Source organism: Choloepus didactylus, chromosome 5 (assembly GCF_015220235.1).
Source record: "Choloepus didactylus isolate mChoDid1 chromosome 5, mChoDid1.pri, whole genome shotgun sequence".
NCBI lineage: Eukaryota > Metazoa > Chordata > Mammalia > Pilosa > Megalonychidae > Choloepus > Choloepus didactylus.
Genome location: NC_051311.1, coordinates 159,191,847 through 159,198,176, shown reverse-complemented (window position 1 = coordinate 159,198,176; position 6,330 = coordinate 159,191,847).

Here is a 6,330-nt window from a genome sequence, read left to right as displayed (position 1 = left end):
TTTTGGTAAACAAGGGCCCATTGTCTGTTTTCATAAATAAAGTTTCAATGGACTGGTCATTTATTTTTGTATTGCCCATACCGCTTCCTCATTACACCAGCAGAGATGAGCAGTTTCAACAGAGATCCTATGACCCAAAAGCCTAAAATATTTCATCTCCAGACCTTTACAGAAAAAGCAATTGTGGACCACTATTCTAAATCATGAGCCGATTACCTTTTCAATAATGTTGGTAGTTATTCTTTCTTGCATGATGTCTTCTCTGTTATCAGTGGTCTTGTTCAATATTGTATGATGTTCCTCTGAGATTGATTGAGGTAGGTAATGTTGAACCTTCCAAGTTAGTTTCCCCATAATGGGAGCAATCCCAAAGAGGGAGTGAACCTAATAGAAGATGGTTCTTCACATGCAAATATTAGACAGGTAACATATTTTACACTTAGATTATAAAGTCACCCATAAGAACCTTCATAACATATGGTTGCACATATTATATGCATCCAAATTAATTTTATGTTTTAAACACATTTCATGTCAACTGTAACAATTTTTCTCAACTGTAAAATTCCATTAATAATATGAAGATTCCTATTGCCTAGCTCTTTCCCTTGAAGCAAGGTTTATTCTAGAGGCAAACTGCTACATGCAATCACACAGTTTGGGCAAGTTTCAAGTGGTGGACTGTAAACAGTATACAATGTAAATAGCACCCTGTAGAGTTGTGAAGTATCTGTCTCACTGGTGGTCCATTTATTTCTGGGGAAAATTTAGAAAGCAGATGAAATGAAAGAGGATCAGATTGTCAAATCAGACTGATGGAAATCAGAGCTATTTCCCAATATCAAGCTGTATTCATAGTTTCAAAGGTACAAATAAGCACAAGGTACAGGTGCAGGAAAGAGAAGTGAATGACTCTTGATACAGTTCTCCAAGAAGTTTCTCACAACATTGGACACTCAGTACAAATTTTTATATGCTGGCTCTTAGAAAAGAAAGTCTCCAAGCATTATGAAACATCTTCAATTTGTACTCGGAGAGTCACCTAGCTTATGTGACATTTTCCAGGAGTCGTGCCCTATAAATCCATAGTCTCCAGGTTTGTCTGTCAGGTTTATCATGAGCAATCTTTTACAAGCAAGTCCATCCTGCTTTAAACTTCCCAGTGACAAGGACTCTCTCCTCTCCCTAAGGACCCTGTAAAGCCCCATTACAAGGCATTTGACTGAATCACCTTCTTTTCTTCCCTAAAGCAGCTGTTTAACCTCTTCCTTCCCAGAAGTTTATTCTTGAGACGGAATAAGAGAAAGTAACCAGGGTAAAAACCAGACTCATTGTCCAGAATAAGCAAAAGTTTAGAGTTAGGGAATTTAGACCAGATCAAAATCAATTCTGAATAAATTTCCTTGAAGAGTGACATGGAATTGAGGCTGTGAATGAAGACTGTGGGTGCAACAAATCATGCTTTGCAGGGTCCATATGGATTTTTGCAAGGTGGGGATCACTCTGAATGAGTGGGGGCACACATCTTCTTAGGAAAAGCAAAGAGTTGTAGTGTAGGAAGTTAAGATCCTGGAATTAGATAGACTTTTGTTCCCATTGGAGCTTCAGCCTCCCTAACTCTAGAGTATCTGTGAATAAGTTACTTCAGTTATCAAAGCCATAGTTTCCTCACCAAAAAACATGAGCTACAACAGTCAATATGGAGTGAGGAATAAAAATGCTAGCCACAGTGCCTGGTATAGAGGAAACTTCCCATTTGCTTCTACCATATCATACAAGCATTCAAACCAAACTAATGAATGAAAACGGTAAGAAAACTCACCTGAAACTTGGAAATAGGCAAAATAAATTACTAGGTATGCTTTCATTTCAGTGCTGGTCTTGGTTTTTTAAATACTGGACCATTCTGTAGGGACAGAAGATAACATGTAGCTTTTTATTCAGTATTGCTGCAAATAATCCTGCCTAATGGAACACATAATTCCAACTTGTATGGTTTATAGCCCTATAGGATATTAACCAGTTTTACATCTAAACCAGTCATCTGGTAAACTGCCTATATATACCAAGACTTTCAAATACTTTTTCTCCCTTGCAATTTTATTGAGATATAATCACATACCATGCAGTTATCCGAAGTGCACAATCAATTGTTCATGGTATCATCATATAGTTATGCATTCATTGCCATAATTAATTTTTGAACATTTTCATTACTCCAAAAAAAGGTAATAAAAATAAAAATAAAAATAAAAGTAAAAAAGAACACCCAAAACAACCCATTCCCTCATCCCTCCCTATTATTTCAAATGCTTTGTTGACTGATATTGTATTACAAGTCCCCTCATTAACTCATGAGTTGAGCAAAATCTCTGACACATATTCAATTTATACTTGCATAAAAGTCATATATTTTAACCTTGTGAACATGGGGACTTAACACAATGTGCTTGATTGTTTGCTGTGGGACTCGAAGTCTTTGCTCTGTCTTACACACCACATGGAAAGTTGGACAGAGGCAAAAAGAAAATGTTTATTGACTCAGGGTGCTCGACGGAAGAGTGTGGGTTATGAGGAAAGGGTCAAGAGCTCCTAGAGGTTGGTGTAGCATGGAGCCTACAGCACCCACCTGCTTTAGAGAGACCCATGGTAGGCAGAGGAGACATGTTCTGCTCCAAGCCTCTGGAGCAGCCTTGCTAAAGGTCCAAGACTTGGGTATACGTTTAAGGTTAAAGATGCTTAAAGAATCGCTTGACCATCTTGCAGTATTTTCAGCCACTTAGGCTAGTCACCAGCTGGGTAAAACCAACTCTCTGTGTCTTCTAGGATAATTTGCAGGTATTTGCATTAAGAAACATCAAGAATCCATATTCCAGACTTGGTCCTCCATTCATATACCCTCCCTAGGGACTGCACAAGTGTGCAAATGGGTGGCTGTGTTAAGACAGAATTCCAAACGCCACTTCCTCAAAGAAGTGTTCGGGATGAAGCCTTACCTAATTTCTATTCATGAGAACTCTGCCCAAATCATCATTTCAACTACTCTAAAGTTACCTTTCTCTTGACATTTTCCCTTGCATTCTACCTAGGAGTCTTCTCGTTTATTTTTTAAAGTGCTTGATCTATCCCATTGACTATAATATCTTCTGTTTGGCTTACTCTTCACTGCCAAGACTTGTCTCTCTTCAAATAGGCCAGCTTGCTTTCGAAAACGTATGTCCAGGAGTTACTGGGAATATTTGATTCACTCTAGGGTAGAGGAAGTTAAAGATGATAATTTCTGCATTTGCCAGCTGGGACTGACAGCATTAACAACAATATTTCTTATGATTTTAAATGGAAAATATTTAGGGTAAAGGCTGAAGTCATGGGAAGTTTGCATATTTCTACTGTACTGTGAAATCTACTTAATTGTTAAAACTCAGATTAAGCCAAAGGGAAAAGTGCATATGCCTAAACAAAATTAGTTGGAAAATGCTTAAAATTAGTGTTGGGAAGGTTTTCTTCTTTAACAGAGTGGTTTTCCACATTGATCACACATTAGAATTCCCTTAGTAGATTATGAAAGCCCTGAAGCCCAGGCTGCAATATTCCATCAGACTTTATGGAGGTGGGACTTAAACACTGGTATTTTTAAAGGCAACTCAGATTCTGCAGATCTTCTTTAATGCCTCTTCCATGTGTTTTTAAGTTGAAAGTAAAGGTAACTGAATTAAATAGTGGATGTGTTATGGCCAAAATAAACAGCAAGATGTATATTTTACTAAAAAGGCACTTGTGATTTTAGGTAACATATTTCTATTTTATGTTATCTGATTTTAAATTAATAGAATACTGATTACTTGCACATGGTTACCCAATTAAAGCAAGACTATCTTTTGGCGGCTTCAGTCTGAGATAACAACTAAGCCTGGAAGGAATTCAGCAGTCCTTATACTTTCCCAGAAATCTCAACCCATCTTTGAACTTTGAAGTGGTGATGATAACTCACTTGTTCTCTCCTTATTTACTTTCACTCTCACTATAACATATATACAGATGCAGAGATACATGACAACCAGGGATCATAACTGTAACTATATTTAGAGGCAATATTGTACTTCCAAGACAATGATTATTTTCATAGACTTTCACTATAATTCATTTAGCATCCCTCAAAATGTACTGCTGAATTAGAAATCACATTTCCAATAATGACCATGTCCTGGTTGAGTTAGGTTACTGAACTTATGTTCAGCTACTAGCTGCTCCATCTGTGGCTTTTTCTCTCTCTCTCTCTCTGAATTTCTCTCTTCTTTTAAAGGACTCCAGGAACAAGATTAAGACCCATCCTGACTGTGGTTGGCTACACCTTAACTGAAGTAACCTTATCAAAAGGTCCTACTTATAAATGATTCACACACAGAGTAATTGTTTAACTTTAAGAACATGTTTTTCTGCGGGTACATGCAGTTTCAAACCACTACACTAGGCAAGGGGGGCATTGCAAGAATTTTAAGAAGCAAGATGGTACAACCCCCAAGTTGCAAGTAATTCAGCATCCCTCTTGAAGGTTTTTTTTTTATTGCGATTGTTCACATATCATACAACTATCCAAAGATCCAAAGTGTACAATCAATTGCCCATGGTACCATCATACAGCTGTGCATCCATCACCAAAATTATTTTTTTTTTCAATTTTTAGGACACTTTCATTACTTCAGAAAAGAAATGAAGACAGAAAAAGGACATGCAAACCTCTCATACCCCTAACCAACCCCCCTCCATTATTGATTCATAGTTTTGGTATAGCACATTTGTTACTGTTGATGAAAGAATGTTCAAATGCTACTAACTGCAGTATATAGTTTGCAATAGGTATATAGTTTTTTCCTACATGCTCCTCTATTATTAACTTCTAGTTATAATGTCATACATTTTTTCTAGTTCATGATAGAGATTTCTAATATTTGTACAGTTAATCATGGACATTTTCCACCACAAGATTCACTGTTTTATACATCTTTTAACCTCCAACTTTCCTTCTGGTGACATACGTGACTCTGAGCTTACCCTTTCCACCACCTTCACACACCATTCAGCACTGCTAGTTATTCTCATAATGTGCTACCATCACCTCTGTCTATTTCCAAATGTTTATGTTCACCCTAGTTGAACACTCTGCTTATAATAAGCAACCGCTCCCATTCTTTAGCCTCATTCTATATCCTGGTAACTTATATTTCATGTCTATGACTTTACATATTATAATTAGTTCATATCAGTGAGACCCTGCAAAATTTGTCCTTATGTGTGTGTCTTATTTCACTCAATATAGAGCCCTCAGGGTTTCTTCATCAACCCATTTTTTAAAGACTGTTTTCTTCACACACCATACATTCTGTCCTAAGCACACAATTGTTCGGTCCCTGTATAGTCATGTATTTAGGTATTCAGCACCATCACCAGTATCCATATAAGGGCATCTCCATTTCTTCCACAAAGAAGGAGGAAGATTCAGAGAAGGTAGAGGGACAAAAGAAAAAGAAAAACAGAAAGAGAGAGAAAAAAAAAGATGGCAGCTAGAAAACAACAAAAGGAAAGATAGCATTAAACTAAGGTAGAATAAAGAGTCAGACAACATCACCAATGCCAGAAGTCCCAGATCCTTCCCCTATGCTCCCCCCGCCCATAGGCATTTAGCTTTGGTATATTGCCTTTGTTACATTAAAGGAAGCATCTTTGACTTTTGATAATCTGATTAATTGTCTTGGAGTAGGCCTATTCAGATCTATTCTGTTTGGGGTATGCTGTACTCCTTGGATCCATAATTTTATGTCTTTCACAAGAGATGGGAAATTCTCATTGATTATTTCCTCCCATATTGCTTCTGCCCCTTTTCCCTTCTCTTCTCCTTCTGGGATACCAATGACACGTACAGTCCTGATTTCATTTTGTCCTTAAGTCCCAGAGACGTTGCTCATATTTTTCCATCCTTTTCTCTATCTGTTCTTTTGTGTGTAGGTTTTCAGGTGCCTTGTTCTCCAGCTCCTGAATATTTTCTTCTGCCTCTTGAGATCTGTTGTATGTTTCCATTGTGTCTTTCATCTTTTGTGTTGTGCCTTTCATTTCCATAGTTTCTGCCAATAGTTTTTTCAAACTTTTGATTTCTACTTTATGTATGCCCAGTGTTTTCATTATATGCTTCATCTCTTTTGCCATATCTTCCCTAAACTTTTTGAATTGATTTAGTATTAGTTGCATAAATTCCTGTATCTCAGTTGAAGTGTAAATTTGTTCCTTTGACTGGGCCATAACTTTGTTTTTCTTAATGTAGGTTGTAGTTTTCTA